Source organism: Myodes glareolus, chromosome 27 (genome assembly GCF_982192425.1).
Source record: "Myodes glareolus chromosome 27, mMyoGla1.1, whole genome shotgun sequence".
Taxonomy (NCBI): Eukaryota; Metazoa; Chordata; class Mammalia; order Rodentia; family Cricetidae; genus Myodes; species Myodes glareolus.
In genome coordinates this window covers 35,406,832-35,429,254 of record NC_142052.1, presented here as the reverse complement: position 1 = coordinate 35,429,254, position 22,423 = coordinate 35,406,832, and positions in this window count along the sequence as shown.

Genomic DNA, 22,423 nt, shown 5'->3' with positions numbered 1-22,423 from the left:
ATTCTGCCTAAATTCGATTCCCAGAACTCATGTTACGTGACTCACATTGCCTCTAACTCCAAATCCAGGGCTATGAGTCCTCTTCTGCCCTCAGTACGTGAGTGATGTATGCATGTGTGTGTGTGTGTGTGCTTACGTGTGCGCGTGCACACACACACAACACACTAGTTCATTAACTAATTAAAATAATTAAAATTAAAATCAAGAATATATAGTTTCAAAAAGATGTAGTTTCTACTAATTAATAAAAAAAACTACACAAAAGAAGCTGGGCGGTGGTGGTACACACCTTTAATTCCAGTACTTGGGAGGCAGAGGCATGTGGATCTCTGTGAGTTCGAGGCCAGCCTGGGCTACAAGAACTAGTTCCAGGACAGGCTCCAAAGCTACAGAGAAACCCTGTCTCGAAAAACCAACCAACCAAACAACAACAACAACAAAAAAAAACTACATAAAAGAAAAGAATTTAAAAATTAAAAGCTCATTTCTAGATGAGAAAATTTACAGTCAACAAATATGTGAAGATATTCAGCATTATTAGTTATCAGAGGAATGTAAATCAAGATGGCATTCCATTTTATACCAACTTTACTGTCAAAAAACACAAAAGAAATCTTTAATCAGTAGGAGTCTAATGGGATTCCAGTTTGGTTGAAGAAGATTATGTACATAATTATAAGGGAGATAATCTTATAAAGGTAGTTTGAGGCTGCTTCACAGATATTAGACGCCAGCGATGCCTGGTGTGGGTGACCGACACCTGCAGTCCTAGCTCTCAGGGCGCTGGAGCAGGAGAATCACCTTGAATTTAAGACCTGTCAGGGCTACAGTGGGGGAACCTGTTGAAGAAAGAAGAGGAGGAGAAGGAGGAGGAGGAGGAGGAGGAGGAGGAGGAGGAGAAGAAGAAGAAGAAGAAGAAGAAGAAGAAGAAGAAGAAGAAGAAGAAGAAGAAGAAGAAGAAGAAGAAGAAGAAGAAGAAGAAGAAGAAGAAGAAGGACAAGAATAGGAATAGGAGAAAAAGAAAGAAAGGAAGGAAGAAGGGAGGGAGGGAGGGAGGGAAGGAAGGAAGGAAGGAAGGAAGGAAGGAAGGAAGGAAGGAAGGAAGGAAGGAAGGAAGGAAAAAGCCCTGGTCGCTGGCTATGCAGGCCTTGAAAAGTTCCTCTCTTACACCGTCTTATTTTAGCATACAGCTTTCAATATTTCAGCCCAAAGGAGTGAGGAAGGAGGGGTGCTCAGATATTTCGGTAAATGAGAGCTGTAATTTCTGTCTCAGTCAAGCAGACACCTTGACTGAGGGAGTGAACCCTTCGGCCTCTCTCACCACCTGGAAAGCCCCACAGGAAACGAGGGATCAGATGCCATCTAGAATTTTAAAAATGTGTTTGTCTGAGGGCTGGCGTGACAGAAAGCGTAGCTGGGGTTGGACGACCTGACTCACAATGCCGTGTTGTCTCACAAAACACATACACAGCAGTTTGAAAAGTACTTTCATTGTCTTTTTCTTTTCATCCACAAAAATTTTGTGATGAGAGAGAGCCAGGGAACATGTGACTCAGAATGGTGGCTCTGGGTGAGAGAGGGGCTAGAGCTCCCTGGGTATCTTGGGGGCTCCATGTTCTTGTGACCCCCTCCTTTCCCATATTACTCTCTTTCCTCCCTGCCCGCTTTCTTCTTGTCTTAATGTTAATTTTAAAAGCATTGCAAAGCACTTAGTTCCTGTTGAGGATTTCAAAAGGCTAACGAGGAAATTCCAGCTTCCCACAGCCCTGTCATTCAGATAACTACCATTGAGATGCTGAGAACTTTAGCTGGTAAGCCACATGGTGAAATCCAGAATAGCAGAGATGGGTTAGTTTAGGATATGAGTTTAGCCAGAAATACGCTTAAGCTATTGGCCAAACAGTATTGCAAATAATATGGTTTCCTGAGTGGTTATTTCGTGACTGGGCGGTTGGGAAGAACAAGCGACCCTTCTTCCAACACTTTAGCATATATGTTTTAAAAATATCAGCCAAAGCAGGGAGGAGGATGTGGCTCAGAGGTAAAGGCACTTGCTTCTAACCCTGGTGCCCTTAATTCCTTCCCCAGGCCCAACTGGTAGGAAGAAAGATCTTGCTCCAGAAAACTGTCTTCTGACCTATGCGCAAACACACACACAAATGCACCTATACACACACATGGACACACTCATATACACATACAAACACATACATACACGTACACATGAACATATACACATGTACATATATGCATGCATACACATGCATACACACATACACATGCACACACACGCTAAAATAAGTGTAATATAATTTGAAAGTGAAACACCAAATTTTATTTAATTTGCTGTCCATTTGTTTCCCGGCCACCTAGACACAAATAATCACTCAGAAGCTGTAATAATTACAACACTGCTTGGCCTATTAGCTTGTACATATTTCTAGCTAGCTCTTATATCTTGAATTAACCCATTTCTATTAATCTGTGCAGCCCCACGAGGTCATGGCCTACTAGCAAGGTTCTGGCATCTGTCTCCTTCAGAGGCCACATGGCACCTCACTGACTCCACCCTCTTTCTCCCAGCATTCAGTTTAGTTTTCCCACCTAGTTCTATTCTGCCCTGCCCCAGGCCAAAGCAGCTTCTTTATTAACCAGTGGTAATAAAACATATTCACAGCATACAGAGGGGAATCCTACAATCACCAAAGTACTGGGAGCAGTGCCAAACTTCCAGTGCTGGTCCTGGGTGCTAGAAGACAGGCTGAACAAGCCGTGAAGAGCAAGTCAGTAAGCAACACCCCTCCACGGCCTCTGCATCACCTCCTGATTCTGGATTCCAGCCCTGATTCCCTTCAGTCATGCACTGTTGAAGTATGAGATGAAACAAACCCTTTTCTCCTCAAGTTGCTTATGGTCATGGTGTTAAATCACAGCAGAAGAAGCCCTAAGACACTGAACCATGAGATGGGCCCGAGGCTTTGAGAAGACAAGGTCCAGTGTGGAGAAATGATGGAAAATGAAATGCCTGCACTGAAGCTCTGGCTCTATGGAGTGGCCATGACAGATGATGATGTGGATGATACATGTATGATGATAAGAATGATCGGTCAGGGCTGTTCTGAGGAGGCAGCGCAACCCCTAGACGCTGTATAGTGACGAAACATATTTAACAGTAAATATTTACTTAGATAACATTTGTTGAAGAGTTGCTATGCTCCAGACACTGGGTTTAAAGTGGAAATGTGTCTCAGTAGTAACCCTTTATCTTATGATTATTCATCACTGTTAATGACTGTGATTGTTCCTTCCTGAAGGCTAGATTGGCCATCTGCCCTAACCCTTCCCCAGCTTGTACTCACACCTGACCGCTTCCTTCTTTCTCCATTAAGAGTTAGTTAGCAAGACGCCGTGGACCTAACTGAATCTCCAGACGTGACTTATTTGCCCATCAGGTGTTTAAATATATTCAAAATGGTGGAAAACATCACAGAACAGTGACGGAGCTTTTCTGATGGCAATTGGCTGCTGTGTTTTAGAGAAGAAAACATGCCACAAAATTCCACTTCTAAGAATTAGTTATTACAAAAGAATCATACACACACACACACACACACACACACACACACACACACATAAACACACACACACATAAACACACACATACACACACACATAAACACACACACATAAACACACACATACACACACACATAAACACACACACATAAACACACACACACATAAACACACACATACACACACATAAACACACACACATACACACACATATACACACACATAAACACACACACATACACACACATCACACACGCACATAAACACGCACATACACACACACATAAACACACACACATACACACACATATACACACACACATAAACACACACACATACACACACATCACACACGCACATAAACACGCACATACACACACACATAAACACACACACATAAACACACACACATACACACACACATAAACACACACATATATACACACACACACACATAAACACACACACATATACACACACACACATACACACACACACTTTTTTTTCTAGAAAAACAAGAAGCCCTAACAACAACACAACTCCAGGCTTTGGGATCAGGTGGACAACCAGAGCCAAGCAGAGCTGACTTTTTCAGCTGGGCTGTGTATCACCTCTTTTGACACAACCCTCTTCTGTCTCCTTTCTGTTCTTGCTCGTCCCTGTCGATAGCAGAGGTTCCCACACTGTTTAGAATCATGCCTGGGAGATGAGTGATCACGTCCCTGCTGGCTCCCAAGTGACCATGGAAACATGGCCTTTTCCTGTCCCTGTCAGCACCAGCAGCTCCCTACTCCCGGGCTGGGTTGGGTTTCGAGAGCCACGGCTGAAAAAAGAGAAGCGAGGACCTTGGCCAGGGGACAAAATGAAGACAGTGATTAGCAGATTGAAAATAAAGCCTCTGAGGTGAGTTTCAAGGAACTGGATTTTTTTCCTGGAAAAAAAGGGGAGGGCAAGGGAGTGACTCAGTTGTCATCTTCAAGCGAATAAGCGGTAATTACGAAGGGAGTGGTGTCTAGCTGCTCTCAGCCCCAAATCTGGCCAAGGAAACTTGTTTATTCTCCAAGAGGAAGAGCTTGGCTGGGTGGGAGTTCTCTAAGAACTAAAGCTGAAGGCAACCTCCATTGCCTCCAGCCACCACCTGGGCCAGACGCACCTTTCTTTATGAATTTAAGAGGTATATCAGGTGATCCCCAGAATTCCTTGACAGCTTTAATTCTTAATGTCTTCCTCTACCATAGTCTCTTTTATTTTCGTAGGCTTATCAGAAAAAAAGTTATAAAAGTGTTTCCTGGGTAAGAAACCGTGGCATGACCCACTTAAAATTCTCTTTCTTAAGAATCGTACCTTGATGTAACATGGAAAACTAAAGGGTGTGCACTCTTTGTAATCACACAGCTAGAGCACAGCTAGGGAAGTGTGCAAGACTACACACAACCAGAACACAGCTAGGGAAGTGTGCAAGACTACACACAACCAGAACACAGCTAGGGAAGTGTGCAAGGCTACACACAATCAGAACACAGCTAGGGAAGTGTGCAAGACTACACACAACCAGAACACAGCTAGGGAAGTGTGCAAGACTACACACAACCAGAACACAGCTAGGGAAGTGTGCAAGGCTACACACAACCAGAACACAGCTAGGGAAGTGTGCAAGACTACACACAATCAGAACACAGCTAGGGAAGTGTGCAAGACTACACACAATCAGAACACAGCTAGGGGAGTGTGCAAGACTACACACAGTCAGAACACAGCTAGGGGAGTGTGCAAGACTACACACAACCAGAACACAGCTAGGGAAGTGTGCAAGACTACACACAATCAGAACACAGCTAGGGAAGTGTGCAAGACTACACACAATCAGAACACAGCTAGGGAAGTGTGCAAGACTACACACAATCAGAACACAGCTAGGGAAGTGTGCAAGACTACACACAATCAGAACACAGCTAGGGGAGTGTGCAAGACTACACACAACCAGAACACAGCTAGGGGAGCATTCAGGACTGCACACAATCAGAACACAGATAAGAAAGTGTATAGAACTGCTTTCCTAAGTTAACCTCCATCAAATAGTGATGGGTATAGTTTGTTCAAAAACGTTAGGACGACAATTTAGAACATTTAAGTTTCAGGCTCACATGGAAATAAAAGCCTCTAGAATCATCTAGAGTCCAGACGATGTGTTCTTCCACGCTTTCACTTAATTTTAAAGACAATAGCAATTTTTAAATGACCCTTCCTATGACAAAGTCTGCAAGCCAATACAGAGGAGATAGAATCTCTCAGGATGTCTCAACCATGGAACACATTTGGTATGCTGCAGAGTCTGGTTGATGAGTAGTTATGAGACATTTAATATTTCAAAATAGTCACCCTCTGTTATGAGTCCAAGGTGTGCCAAGTACTATTCACAGTAAGCATTTTAATGACCCTGTGAGGAAGGGTCAGTGTCCTCACCTGACAGGTCAGAATGCAGAGATGAGTAATTCCAAGGTCACAGAACTAGTAAAGTGGCATCCAGGTTCAACTCCAGGCCTCCTGGACCCAAGGTGCCAAGTTGTTTCTGTATGAAGCTCTTCCTAGACGATGAATTCGCTTTGCTATACAGTCTCCAGCATGGACAACTTCAGGTGTTATTTGGTCAAACTCCTGACGTCACTATTTTGTTTTCTAAGTCCAAAGGTAAAGATCGTGTCTAATGGTGACATCACAGCTAAACAGCCTGGATTCCTGTCTACATCTGAAACTTCACGTTCTGCCTTCTTTCTGCCATTGTTTGCCGACCTCTTTTGCCCTGAAACTTTAAGTCTTTAGTGTTATGACGTTTGATTCCTACCAGCGAGCTTGGGCCTTTCCCCAAGGTTCTTAAAGGCAATGCTGACTCTAAGCGCACTTTATGGAGCGGCCCATGGATTCTTTGCCATAGAATCAATGTGTATTGCTGGAAACAAATCCTGTGTACACTGTTGATTCTTTTGAGTCAAAATCTTCTCTACTACAGTTTTATTCTTTAAGAATTTTATACATGTGTGCAATGAAATATGATTACATCTGCCCCATTTCCTCTCTACAACTTTCCATGTATTCCTTAATCTCTCTCTCTCTCTCTCTCTCTCTCTCTCTCTCTCTCTCTCTGTGTGTGTGTGTGTGTGTGTGTGTGTGTGTGTGCGTGATAATTCACAAACTTCAGTGAGTGCTGCACAGGTGTGAGGCCGTTCACTGGAACACAGGGAACTGTCAGCGCTACACCCTCAAAGAAGGTTTACTCTGCCTTCCTCTGCAGCTATCAACCACCAGCAGCGTCTCAGGAAGGGAGGAAGCCTCCCTATTTATGTTGAAATCACGGCTGGCTGGACCTTGTGCGGGTCTTATGTAGACAGCCACAGGTGCTGTGAGTTTGAGTACAACAGCGGTGTCTCGTGCGGATGACAGCATTTCACAACACCCCTAGCCTCCAACTCTCACATCCTTCCTACTTCCTCTTCCACAACATTCTCTGAGCCTGGAGGCCAGGGGTCAGGAGGAGGTTGATAAAGATGCCCGATTAGGGATAAGCACCCACCGCCTCTTGTTATTGGCCCTTTGATCAGCTATGTGGCTTTGCATTGACTACAGTACAGAAAGAAGTGTCTCTGATTAAGTAGACAGCAGCTCAGGTCTCTGTGTATAAACGTAGTGTTTAATGGGGATTTGTCAAGATAACCATTTCGTGAAACAGCGCCATAGGTTGCTCCCACTCCAAACCTACGAGCTCACCTGTCAAGGGCTTTTGACTAGGATTACAGTCCCAAAGATGGCATTAATACCTTCCTGTGGAGCAGGCCTCCAGTCTAGTCAGAAAGCTGGTAGTTGCCAGGATTGCATAAGTGGACATATCTTGCCTCACAGGTCAGCATTACAGCATGCAGGTTCCATACTGGTAAGACCAGTGAGATCTTTTCTTTCCTGGCGAACTGAAAAGCACTCTCAGCACAACAAAATCCATCCATCACGGAGGAAGTTTCTGGATCAGTTAGTTGGAGACTGATTTCTCTCTGTCTTACAGCTAAGGTGTGTGGTAACATTGGCAGCAAGGTTTTCCATGTGGCTATTTTAGGTCATCAAGGACAAACACAATAGACTATATTGTAGTGGAGCCCTGAGCCAGAATCTCTAGAGAGAAATACATATATTTTAAAAGGATGACAGTCAATGTTGGTTGATAATTGGACAGCATCTGAGATCACCTAGAAGACGGCTCTCTGAGCATGTTTATCAGGGAGATTCTAGACCGGGTTGATTGAGGTGGGGCGATTCACCCTAAGCATGGTGGCACTGTTCCATGGGGTAGGTTCCTGGCTGATCAAAAAGGAGAAAGACTGAGCATGTCCCTCTGCTTCCTGACTGCTGACGTGGTGTGACTCACACTCTCCTGCCTCCATGATGGACCACACCTGAAGCCAGGAGCCCAGATAAACCCTTCCCGTAAGTGACTTGTTGTTTGGTATTTAGTCACAACAACAAGAAGGGTGAAATCAGTATCCCTGTCATCTGCGCGCACACACACACACCAGACCTCAGGTGTTCACAGTGAACACTTGGGAACCTCCCTTTGAGAGTCTAGTTTGTCCGTGGGGTGGTCTGGAAACCAGATTTTTCAGAGGTCACCAGTTGAATCAAATATATTCCAAAGACCAGAATTATTGTCTGAGATCTGGAGTCCTTTTTGGACTCGAGTAGTGTAGAATCACCCGTGGGATTGTGAGTGCCCATGCTGCTGGCCCCTCCCTCAGTCTCTGATCCAGTGGGCCCTAGGTTGGGCCTGCAGAGGCACTTGCTAGGGAAGTTCCAGGCAATGCTGGTGATGCCAGCCAGGCTTTGAGAGCCACTGGCTCAGTCCTGAATCCTCCCACTGCTGGGTTTTAAGTAACTGCTGGGAGATCTGAGACAGCATCGGCAACACCTGCCACTTCATGTCCCCAATCTAAACACATTTGTATGTGTTAGTTCACTCTAGACTGATTACCCTTATAAATAGAGGGTTTAGCAGCATGTTTGTAGAGGAGATTTAGCTTGAGATTGAGGGAGTGAAATCAGCATTTACTCGGAATAAATAATTGTGCTTCCTAAGCAAATTTCTTCATGTAAAGTGGGGAGGAATCCAATCAGTAGAGGTCTATAAATAATGTAGGTTGTCCCCAGTGATGTGTGCGCCTCAGTAGCAACAAGCCATGAAAAAGAAGATATTTTGGCATGAGCACATGGAGGAATCTTGGATTTTTTATTTGGGCCACTATGATCAGAGACAATAGATATGGAACCGATCCTTTAGAGACTAGGAACCATTGGCAAGAAGCAAATCACAGCAACTGGCCTTGCAGGCTGTGCCAAGCTCTGCTTCAGGGGCACCATGCAGACTTCAGTGGGGTTATATTATTCCTCCTGGAATTATGATAGAGTTGGGAAAAGATTAGATATTATTCTGCTGTTATAGAAACTTTAGTGATCTCTCCCCAGGCAGAAATCCTAGGAAGAATGACAATCCATGCCACAGTCAGCATTGTGTTCACTGCTCTGCCTTTCCTGCATGCACTTCTGCTTCTGGATGACCCACTAGAGGAGAGCTGAGGAGGACAAGTTAATCCTGGGGACATGAGAATGGACTTGGGTAAATCCTGGTGTCATAGGATCATAGAAGGAGTGTAACATGAAGGCCGGCTAGCTTGTTGGGGTTTCTGTCCCACCCGGTACCCCACAGCCGGCATACCCCAAGGAAAATCACACACAGGACTCCATAAGATTATAAACTTATTGGCCCATTAGTTCTGCCTTATTGTTAACTCTTATAGCTTATATTAACCCATTATTCTCATCTATGTTAGCCATATGGCTTGGTACCTTTTTTAGCTGTCAGCTCACATGTTGCCTCTTCGGTGGTCTGGGCAAGAATGGCGGAGGGAACTTCCTGCTTCCCAGAATTCTCCCATTCTCATTGCATCACCTCTACTTCCTGTCTGGTTTTCCCGCCTATACTTCCTGCCTGGCCAATCAGCGTTTTATTAAAATGCATGATTGACAGAATACAGACAATTCTCCCACACCAAAGGAGGCCTTTGAGTGGATAAAGACCGTGAGTGCACAGGACCTGAATAGCAACCTGGAACCCTGGGACCTTGGCAGAAGCAATGACTGAAGATTTTACTCCTTAGCTGTGCTCCTTCGTGCCTTCCTTCCTGAGGAGTCGTCCATTTCTGTTGTAAGAGGAGCGGGCTGCATCCTGCAGCCTGGCTGCTTAACCCCCGAAATAATCACACAGAAATTGTATTCCTTTAAACATTGCCAGGCCCATTAGTGCTAGCCTCTCATTGGCTAGCTCTCACATCTTGATCTAACCCATTTCTAATAATTTGTGTAGCACCACGAGGTCGTGGCTTACCAGGAAAGATTCTAACCTACGTCCGTCTCGGGCCGGAGCTTCATGGCGTCTGCCTGACTCTGTTCTTCTTCCCAGCATCCAGTTCTGTCTTTCCAGCCTATCTAAATTTCTGCCCTATCAAAAGGCCAAGGCAGTCTCTTTATTCAACCAATGAAAGTACATCCTACATCACATTTCTTATTGTTCCCTAAGACCACCTTAGAACAAACCTAGACTGCATATACCTGGGAAGTTTTCTATTTTAATTATACTTACTTTATTTAGTATTGAGTTATTTTTTATTTTATTTTTTTAGTGAACTATACGTTTTTCTCTGTTCCTTTCCCTTTCTCCCCCCCTTCTACCCTCTCCCATGGTCTCTATTCTCCCAATTTACTCAGAGATCTTATCTTTTTCTCATTCCTAGGTAGAGCCATGTATGTCTCTCTTAGGGTCCTCTTTGTTGCCTAGGTTGTCTGGGGTTCTGAATTGCAGGCTGGTTTTTCTTTGCTTTATGTCTAAAAGCCACTTATGAGTAAGTATATATTATATTTGTCCTTCTGGGTCTGTGTTACCTCATTCAATACGATGTTTTCTAGATCCATCCATTTGCTCACAAATTTCAAGATGTCATCATTTTTTACCCTTTTGTAGTACTCCATGTGTAAATGTAATTTCATTTGAATTACCCTTTTCTGAGTTGAGGCAGAGTTCAGGACCTCTCAGCTCTGGAAATGTGGACATTGTTAAGTACAGTGTGGGGGCCATCAGGACATTTCTGTGTTGGGGGAGGCTGCTTGTTCATTTCCCAGCCACCCATGCTCCTGAAATGATCACTCAAAAACTATACTATTTGTAATACTGTTTGACCAATAGCCTAGGCATATTGCTATCTAGCTCTTATATCTTGAATTAACTCATTTCTATTTATCTGAGTATTGCTTACCAGCAAGTTTCCAGTGCATCTGTACCCTATGGTGGCTACATGGCTTCTCTCTGACTCTGCCTACTTTCTCATTTTCAGTTTAGTTTTCCCCTAATAGCTCTATTCTGCCCTATTATATGCCAAAGAAGTTTCTTTATTCATTAACCAATAAGAGCAACACATAGACAGAAGGACTTCCCACACTATCTCCCCTTTTTGTTCAAATAAAAAGGTTTTAACTTTAACATAGTAAAATTACATATAACAAACAAATATCAAGCAAGAATTATAGTTATGATATTTATATCTACTTTATCTTTTATCATAACTAAGGAAAACTATAACTATTCTTCAACTCCATCAAAGACTCAAGAAGGATATAATATTACCTAAGTAAACAGGAAGTATATTTTAAGCAACTTTCAAAACTCTAGAATTGACAGAGACATCTCGCTGCCTGGACAGTCACCCAAAGTTCTTCTGTATCATTGAAGCATCCATCTTCAGCCTACAGGCCCATAGTATCTGGCAGACTGTCTCAAGATGCAGGAAATGTCTAAGATAGTCCCACGTATATTGGCAGTTTGTCACTTTCTTCTGTGTCCTGCAGAATGTCTTGCAGACTCTTTCATGAAGCAGGAACCCTGAAGGACTGCCTTGATTTCTTTAGACAAGTTCAGCAGTCATCTTCTGTGGGTCCTACATGTCCAGTTCATACAGCATAACATCAAGCAGTCCAGGCAAGAGCAGTTTTTTTTTCCCAAATGGCTAGCAAACTCCATGAGGAGCCTCTTCGATGCCCATCTTCCTCTTGAAGTAGATTGGTGCTGCCAGGAGCAGATGTATCTCATTGTCACAAAAAGTCCTAAGATCTTAAAACATTTTAAATGTCATATTCCAAAGGTCTTTGACAGATTTGAAGAATCCTTATTTATCTGAAATATATCTCTCTACATCTAGAAAACCTAACTACCATGACTACAAGCTTGACTATTATAGATGACTCTCTATTTACATATATTTCTTAATAATACATTACATTTCTAAATGAGCTGCGCAAACACAATAGCTGAATCAAGAACAGAAATAGACGTGTAACAAAATTGTTCTAAAATTTGTACCAATAAACCAAGACCCATATCAATGTAATTTCTATAGCATATCCCCCTTTAAAATTAAAAATATTTATAAACACTCATTTAGGGAATTTGGACATATTTCTCTCCAAAATGCTTCCTGCTCTTTGTTGAATGAAGTAATTTTGGGGGGTATTTACAGCAACCTTTCGGGAGATCTTGGTCCATCAAACCACATTATTCTGGAAGGAATCCATTGGTTCTCATCTTTTGTGGGAACAAAAGCAGAACCTCTTTCCAAAGCACCAATCCTTAGACCCAAATTTTGAAGTCAAGATACCTTTAAAATATATATGTTGGTTTAGCTTAGCAGCCTGTACAACGAAATGTCTTTCTGTACTTAGTTCCGTCACAGTCAAAAATTAAAAACAAACCCACAATAATATACATAATCCAGACTCTCGGTATATATTCCATCTTTACATGGCTTCTTTTTCTTACTCTATTACATTTTCTCCAAGTTTAATATTTATTTTCTTTACTCCTTTAATATATGACTGTCCGCACTCTTTTATATTGCATTTACTGTCTCTTTACTCTTTTTCCTCTCTCCCCCAAGCCTACATACACTTTTTTAAAAAACACACTGTGTCTCCTTTAGAGGTCTTTTATGTCTGAATATGTCCTATTATGTCACAGGAGTCCTTTCTGCCCAGGAGTGCTTCTTAAAATGTTAAGCAGCCTTACTAGGACTAAGGTTGCTTGGCCTTTTGGCTCAACCCAGTCCAACATGGTGGAGGTCTATTCATTGCCTCTCTCTGCCCCAGATCCAGGGTCAGGTTGCAGAAGGTCTGTGTTGCCATTAAGTAAGTTCACAAACCCCATTTAAAGGCTCCATAGATGAACCTCCTGAAAGAGTCAGAGTTTGTCCTAGCAGCACGGCCCAGGAAGCTACTGATTCAAAACTGCGTGTTTCTTTTGTTTTGTTTTGTTTTGTTTTGTTTTGTTTTTATCTTGCTATTGCTGAATCATAAGGCTTCTCTTAAAGGAGCTACAGTATACTGCCATCAAACAGAGCAAGAAGCTGTGTTAAACTCTGCTTTATTTTGTGTCTAGAATTCTTACCCAAACTCCCTTAGGTTTTAAGTGGATTTACTTGGCGCACGCTGGTCTGCCAATTTGTTGGTGGAGGCTTTCATTCATTCCCAGCTGCTTAGACATGAAATAATCACTCAGAAACTATATTATTTGCCGTACTGTTTAGCCAATAGTTTAAGCATATTGCTAGCTAGCTCTTATATCTTAAATTAACTAATGTCTATTAATCTGTGTAGTGCCACATGGTTGTGGCTTACTGGCAAGCTTCCGGAGTCTGTCTCCAGTGGCAGCTACATGGCTTCTCCTTGACTCTGCCTACTTTCAACCAACATTCAGTTTAGTTTTCCCTGCCTAGCTCTATTCTGTCCTATCACAGGACAAAGCAGTTTCTTTATTTGTTAACCAATAAAAGCAACACATAGTCAGAAGGACCTCCCACACCATTTCTGCTTCATGTCCTTCAGATGTTCTTTTTGGAACCTGCGTGAGCATCATACATTCTCTTGGATAGGAGCACCTTCTGAGACTAGGGAGCTGAGTGAGACTGTTGGGGGGCCATGCTACTGTGAGTCATTCAAGCATATAAGTAATCTGTTTTATGCTAATATTCTAGGAAAAATAAGTGAGACTGATAGCTTCTTCCAGGCATTTCACCTCAAACCCATTGTTACAGACTGAACCAAATGTGTGTGCCCCCGGAATCCCTGTCTTGAAACTCTACATCCCAGTATGGTTGTATTTTAAGATAAAATGAAGTCATAAAAATGGGACCCCGATCCACTGTAATTAGTATCCTTCTAAGAGGAGACCCCAGACAGTTTGTGTTCTCCAATTACCATTTCAAGCATGCGGTTACTTAACTGCTTATCAATAGTCCTTAAGTCAAGAAGACAGGCTTCATGAGAAACCAAATCAACCAGAACCTTGATCATTGATTACAGGGTTCAGAAATGTGAGAAAATAGATTTCTGTTGTTAAGTCATCCAGTCTGTGGTATTTTATAACGGCAGGTGTAGCAGATCAATAAAATCATGTTTCTCTTCTCTCCTGCCCACAGTGCATCTTCAGAAGGTTAAAGCTCCTTATTGCTCTTAATATGGCGTCTTCCCTTCACCATCACTGCATTATAATTAGTATAGAGACCTTCCACACACTTCACACATTTGGCTGGCCCTTCCTGTGCTCAGACAGAACACACAGCGATGGATAGCCATAGAGGGGACAAGAAGAAATGTGTGTGATGTCCTGTTGGTAATCTTTGGTAGTTACCAATAAAGCATTTATCCTTTTGCTAAAACTTCAGATAGTGTCACTGGGAATGAATAGGATCCTGGAGCAATAGCCAGATAAACAAAGGTTAACATGTCAATGTGGAAGACTTTGCCTTGTCTACCTGACCCTTGGCACTGGTCTCTCCTGCCTGGCTTGGGGTTGCCAGACTTCCATTTTAGTAGATGCTTGAGATCTCAAGCAGAGAACTTTCTCACTGGGAGACTGGAGGTCGCATCTCTGTGTCTCTGATGTGTAAGTAGGATGATGTAGCTCATCCTCAACAGGAAGAAATGCAAAGTCTCTACCACCAGACTGGGCAGTTGTGCACACAATGTGGGCAGCTATATCTGCATATAGCTGCTGCTCACAGAGCTGACTAGGCGAAGTATCACTTCCATTCTTCCTATTTGTTTAACAAAAGCCATATATACAGGGTGCATCTAGACCTGGCACACCTCAGCCCTGCCCCTTGGGAACCTGGCACAGTATATAACCCTTCTGCACATGGCAAGCTGTACCCTGACTAAGCAGGTAGAAAGGTCCCTTTAAGAGACAAGTCCTCCCTACTCCTGCTCTCTTCCCGCTGTTCTTCTGAAGAGGCAAGAAGGTCTTTGCCTCTCTCTCCCCCCTCTCCCTCTCTCTTTCTCTGTGTTTTTGTCTCTCTCTTCCCTCCCCTTTACCCTTCTCTCAATAAACTCTACACTTGAGTTCTGTCTGCATAGTGCATTTGTTTTTCATCTGCCATGGGACCCGCTAAAGGTTCTACCTTGCACCGTATTCATAACACCACCTAATGGCTATATGACTTTCTAACAGGTTTGAATGTTTAATATGTGTATATGGGGTCTTCTTGTAGTTGACCCTAACAACCATTTTCCATTTCTACTTAGCATCTGAAACTTAAGTTATTAACAGAAGTCAGATAAGCCCTAAAAGAATGCATTGCCCTCTCACAACACTGAGTGGGAAAAGCTTTGATGTTTATAAGCCAGAATGTGTAGAAGTCTAGGGAGCACCCCACAAGGTGGGACCTTGTTCTTCCATCTTCTGATATGTTACCTGGAGCCTTGGTGCTGTAAGCCATCTTCATTGGTGGCATTTAGAGCTACATCCTGAGGATACTGCAGAAGTCTAGGAAACAGAATACTCCTGACACTCAGGATGGACCACACTCAGCTCTAGAATTCCTAAGGATGCTGCAGCAGTCTAAGAATCAGAATCCCTCTGATACTCAGGATGGACCACACTCAGGTCTAGAACTCCTAAGGATGCTGCAGCAGTCTAAGAAGCAGAATCCTCCTGATACTCGGGATGGACCACACTCAGTTCTGGCTCTTGTGCATGAGAAGAAGGCAGCTTCTCCCTTGCTTTAGCCACTGTTAAGTTTTCCTTTTAATATTATGAGTTTCAAGCTACACATAATCCACTCCTGTCCCTCTCCTCCAATTTTGCCCCTATACCCTCCACCACTATTCCTTTCCAAATCCATATATTCTAAAACAAAACAAAACCCAACTCCTCCATCTACTTAGTGTGTATGGGTGTAGGCCAGATTACTGGTCCATGGGTAGCTTCTCGGGGGCTTCCTGAAGAAAACTGAGTCTCCCTCCACCAGCAGCTGCCAACAGCTCCTCGGGAGCTGCCCCCCCCCACACTTTAACCTCTCAGTTGGCTCGACCTTGTGCAGGTCTGTGTATGCAGTCACAATGCTGCCAGTTCCTGTGCCAGGCACTGTAGAGCCCGGCACACACACACTCAGATGTCCTCTGCAAGGACAGAAACCACTGTGACTTTTGTTCTGAATTGCATCCGAGGTGGTATGAACGCATATACTCAATTTAAGCCAAAAGCAGCAAGTTGTAATTCTGTATGTATTAGATCCCTATGGTATGTGGAAGAGGAGATATTTGGTACCCTCAACGATGAAGAAGATAGAACAAGAATAGAAAAAAAGAAAAACAGTCTAACCTCTGGACTTCCTTCCTTCCTTCCATCCTTCCTTTTTCCTTCCTTCCTTCCTTCCTTCCTCCCTTCCTTCCTTCCTTCCTTCCTTCCTTTCTTCCTTCCTTCCTTCCTTCCTTTAATGAGGAACCCTTAAAGCACAACATTCTAGCTACTCAAATTTAGGTAAATAGCCCTACAACTCTCCAGTAAGAGCTAAGGATATCAATATATCAATGAAAAATTAGAGTCCCCTTGCGTCAGTAATGATGGCTTAGTTCCATATCTATCTATCTATCTATCTATCTATCTATCTATCTATCTATCTATCATCTATCTATCTATCTATCTATCATCTATCTATCCATCCATCTACCCATCTATCCATCTATCTATCTATAATCTATCTATCTATCTATCTATCATCTATCTATCCATCCATCTACCCATCTACCCATCTATCATCTATCTATTATCTATCATCTATCTATCTATCTATCTATCTATCTATCTATCTATCTATCTATCTATCATCTATCTATGTATCTATCATCTATCTATCATCTATCTATCTATCTATCATCTATCTATCTATCTATCTATCTATCTATCTATCTATCTATCTATCAAGGAGCAGATTGGAACTGGGGAGATGGCTCTGTTTAACCCATGTAAAACCATGTCTGTACTCTCAGGGCTTCTGCGGTAGGATGCCAAGCACAGACAGGCAGGATGGGAGCCCGAGGGCCAACGAACCTGGCTTGCTCACGTAGCAGCAGCAAGCCACACCGCAGATGGAGAGGCCTGACAGTAGATGTTGTTCTGTGGCCTCTACATCCACCCACCCACCCACCTCCACTCTGCATGTCCCGTGAATGGACGAGCACAGCACAACAATGTATGTACGCAAAAGACACAAGGTAAAGAACAGACTATGCTTGCTTTAATAGCCACCATAAAAGCATTTTGATTAAAACTACCTTAGTCTTCTAGAAGATTCCTTTCCCAATAAGTAATCAAAGGAAACATTTGCTGGAAATCTTATGATAGGGAAGAACTTGGAGGCTGCAGAATAAGTAAATGTTCACCGCGCATGGTTGCGCTGACTCAGCACCATGCTGGTTTTCCTGGGAGAGTTATTTTGTCAGAATAGTTTTAAACTTAAGCATTGCAAATATTTCATTTTGGTCTGCAAAAGCTTGCTTTCCATGAGATAAAATAAAATCACAGAACAATAAAGAATATAGAAATTTTCAATGATATACTGGAACTCGAAGATCATAAACTAAAGACGCAATGTTTTTCTTCTTTTTATCCTAAGAAACTTTTTTTTTTCCCCTCTCCTTTTCTCCCTTCCTTTCCTTTTCCTTATTTTAATTTAAATCCTGTGAAATTCTCACCTGAGCAAGACTCTACACAGACACGGGTAAGGAGGGAGCCAGTGTGTTCTGGCAAGGAGCAGAGGTAGGCCTCCAGGCGCCTTGATCTTTAAGCCAAACTCAGATCGATGGAAAACCTCTTACAAGTGGGGAATCTACTGAGAACTTGTTGGCTGTGTGCCAATCTCCAGGCAGAGCTGTGGAGATCAGCAAAATAAACAGGAGAAGCAAAAGGTTAAAGAACAAAGCCCTTTGAGTAAGAACCTTAGTGCTTGGTTTGTTTTTTTTTTCTCCTCTTTATTCTGGGTCTTCCAGGCCCCCTTCCCCCTTGTTCTTCCTCCCTTGCAATCTTCAAATTTTCAGAACTATTTGAGTCCCATCGGCTACCACATTTTTTTTTTCTCATAAAGGTACCGCGAAGGCAAGGACTGTGCCCCTTATTCATGATTTATGTAACAGCATTAATGGCCTTCGAAAACAGAATTCAGAAGGAGGTATGGCTAGGCACATAATAGGCAAGGTATATTTAACCACACGTCATCCTTAATTATCCCTTTCAGGCCCCTAAAATCAGGAAAGAGCGGGGTTTGTTTGCGAGGGAGGAAGAAAAAATTCAAAGAGAAAAAGGAAAGTAAGAAAATGTGAATTAGGCTGCTGAGAAGTTTGGCCAAATTGACTGATGACTCTCTCTCTCTCTCTCTCTCTCTCTCTCTCTCTCTCTCACACACACACACACACACACACACACACACACACACACACCATCTTCTAATATCCATAACTGTCCAAACGGAGCAGACGAAAAAGGATTACCCTAGTAGGTTCTGTAAGTTACACAATAATGTTATCACATTTCTGACCCCAAGCCTGACTATGGCCTTCAAATCAGCCTTCTTACGTGGCAGGGAAAGGTCCAGGCACCACGCCAGAAGAGGTTGAATTTGCATTTTCTGCTGATTTTCCTCTCTGCTGCCGAGTTCTGGCTGATGAGTAACAGAAAGCCTGGAGGTTGGACCGAGAACAAGAGGAAGAGGGGGAAAGGGGACCTTGCTTATCTAGAAAGTGAGTAATAGCTGGGGCAAACCACAGGCTTATCACTCATCTTCCTACCTAGGAACACAAAGCTCAAAAAGATACAGCCACGAAAAACGAGAGGGCTAGAAGAACGACGGAACGCGTGACCCGCGTCATTATAGTTACGGGTGTTTTCTTCCAGGCTCGCAGGACGGAAGTTTTCTCCACTGCCATCCACGGAAAGAAATGCAGCCGTGTGATTCTCTACGTCAATAGAAAGGGCACAGGTGACATTGAAACCGTAATGAGTCATCACGAAACTTCTACCAGAATGAGTGAAAAAGCGAGGACAATATTCTGGAGGAAGCTTCGCCCCAGCCCCTGGCATCCATATACCAAAGAATCTGGGATGTTCTGGAAGCGCCACCCCAGCCTCTGTTATCCAAATGCCAAAGAGTCTGGAATGTTCTGGAGGAAGCTCCGCCCCAAACCCCTCCCCATCTCTCTGGACACCCTGCCACATCTCAGAATGCCCGCCTAATGATGACTCCTCCCCCAGAGATGCTCAAGACCACTCCCACATGGTATTTAAACGGCCTCTCCTCCCCAGAAAACAGACGACGTGTGGTTTTCTGGTCTCTCTTTCCTGGCTCTTTTCTGGGAGTCAGAAGGGGGCTGAAAAACCATTCGGGAGAGTTTTACCCATTAAACCTGGACTTTTTCTGAATCGGTTTGATTTGGTCTGATCCGGATTGCTGCGTCGGCGGAGGGCCTTATGGGGTGCAGGAACTTTTCAGACAACTCATGGGGAAAGTGAGGAAGGGCCACACAGCCACTGCCTCTAGGATGTATAAACTCGGGGACGCATTTGGTGATTTCTTGTGAAAAGCGGTACCCCCTTGCGGTTAAGAAAGCATTCTGTGCTATGTTTGTGTTTCTGTCTACCCACCCACAGATCCAAGGACCCTTGATTCCAACCCTGGGCTCTCAAAAAGGAATTATCTGTACACACACATTTCCAGTTTCTGAGACAATCACCCAGGAGAGCAGCTGTCCTGTCGTATAATGGTCAGTCTCCTAAGTCGAGCCGCAGCCTGCCCGTGGTAGCGCTGTGCACACAGGATGTCCTCTTCCGTGGACCCGAGTGGAAGCAAAACTGGGACAATCACGAAGGACCCCGTGGGTTGTACCCGTGTCAGTATGATGTCAAATTACGTTTAGCAAAACGGTATCACTGGAGGAAGCTGAGTTTTGTACGGAAAGGGTCTCTCTGCCTTATTTAAGCGCAAGGAATTACGACGCTGTCAGTTTCAGGTGTGTGTGTGTGGTGCATCTTGATGAGATTGTGGGGCGGTGGATCAGGTGTGTGTGTGTGTGTGTGTGTGTGTGTGTGTGTGTGTGTGCACGTGCGGTGTGTCTTGGTAAGATTGTAGCGCGGGGAATCAGGTGTGTGTGTGTGTGTTTGTGTGTGGTGTGTCTTGATATTGTGAAGCGGTGGATCAGGTGTGTGTGTAGTGTGTCTTGAGACTGTGGAGCGGTGGACTAAACCACAAGTAGGCGACACATCAGAAAAGTGAAGCCATCCCTTTGAAGACAATTCTAACCATTCTTGATTTCTGTATTTTATCTGTGTTTATTTTTCATTTTACACTTGTTCACTCTTGAGCCCTATCCATGTTGCGCTCCCTTCCCCCCAAGAACCTTGCTGTCTTTCTTCAGGGCTAAAATTATTCATGCAAATAATGTTGAATTGGAAAAGACTTGGGGAAAAAATGCTGCAATAAAAATGAGCAAAATAAGACAAATTTGCATCCAATCCCACTACCCAATGGTAAGTTGAATAATAGGCTATTTAAAAAAATATATCATACTAACAGCTGGGAGATGACTCGTTGTTAAAGTGTTTGTCACACGAGCCTCAGGACCTGAGTTCAGATCCCCAGCATCCTTGCAAAAAGTAAGATGTGGCAGCATGTCCCTGTCACCCCAGTGCTGTGGAGACAGCATCAGCACCATCCCTGGCGCTTGCTGGACCACCAGCCCGGCTGACTCAGCAAGTTCTCGCTCGGCTCAATAAGAGACTGACTCTGAAAATAAGGTAGAGGGCCCCAGACGGGTCAGCGGTAGAGGTGCTTGCCCTGCAAGCCTGGTGACCTGAGTTTGACCCCCAAGACCCATGTAAAGGTGGAAGGAGAGAACCAACTAAGGAAGAGGTGTCCTCTGATCTCCACACATGCGTTATGATACATGCAGTCTCATATCGTGTGCACACAATTAATAATTAATTAAAAAAATAAGGTAAAGAGCCACTGAGGAAGACGTGTGACACCCGCTTCCGGCCCGCACACGTATCTGCACACAGTGTGCTTACATGTCTTAGTCACAGTGTCTATTGTTCTGACAAAACATCGTGGCCAAAAGTAACTTAGGAAGGAAAGGGTTTATTTCAGATACAGTCCCCAGGTGGTCGCGGGGGAAGTCAGGGGAGGACTCGCGGCAGGAGCCTGGAGGCAGGGACTGGAGCAGAGGCTTGCTGGCTTGTTCCCTAGGTTTCCTCAGTCCTCGGCTCTATCATGACACCCTGGACAGCCTGCCCAGAGGTGGTGCCAACCACAGAGGACTGGGTCCTCTCACATTAATCACTAATTAAGAAAATGCTCCAAGGTTTGTCTACAGCCCAAGCTTGGGGAGACCCTGTCTCAGTTGTGGATCTCCTTGCTAGAAGGCTAGTTTGTGTCAGGTTGACAAAATAAATAGAATAAAATAAATCAACCAGCACACACATACACACAGAAAAAAAAATCAAGCAGGACAACATACCACAAACATACATCCACACACACAAGAAATATACCAAAAAATTGTAAACCAAGTGGTGGTGGTACACTCCTTTAATCCCAGCATGCAGGAGGGAGAGGCTGGTGGATCTCTGCGAATCCGAGGCCAGCCTGGTCTACAGAGTGAGTTCTAGGACAGCTAAGGCTATCCAGAGAAACCCTGTCTTGAAAAACAAAACAAAACACACATGCACACATACACGCACACACACAGAAATAGGCTATAACAGTTATTTTTAGTATTTGCATTTTTATTATAATTAGTGAGCAAGTGGATGTGTGTATTTATTGTGTGTGTGCTGGCATAAGTGCCCAGTGTGCTTGTGGAGGACAACTGTCAGGAACCAATTCTCTCCTGCCGTGTGGGTCAGCAGACTTGGCAGCAAGCTCCTTTATCCACTGAAGGCCCATGTTTTATAACTCATTTCCCCTAAAAATAATTATTACTTTAGAGGCCATTGAGGTGGCTCCGGAGGTAAAAGTCTTGTTGTCCAGGCCTGCCAATCCGAGTGTCGTTTCTGCAGGGCCTGTAGAAAGCTGGGTGCGGTGGCTCGACTCCTGGAAGGTTGTCCTCTGACCCCTGCATGTGCACCGTGGCACATGTGCACCCCCAAATAAACAGATAGTTCTTCGGTAAAAATTGTACACGTTATTTATAACCCTGTGCCCATGGGCTAAGATCAGTAGGTGGCATCAGTGTCTATGCTTGGATTACAAGGGCAAGTGACCATCTTACGTTTTTGTAGATGTTGCTTGCTGTGTTTCCTCAGAATCATTGCCGTGCTTAGAGACAGCACCTCGGGATTTCAGAGACGTCAGATATGGCTGCTACTCACACCTAGATTGATCCCCAGTACCAAATAAGCTGGGTATGGTTGTCCACACCTGTGATCTCAGCACTTGGG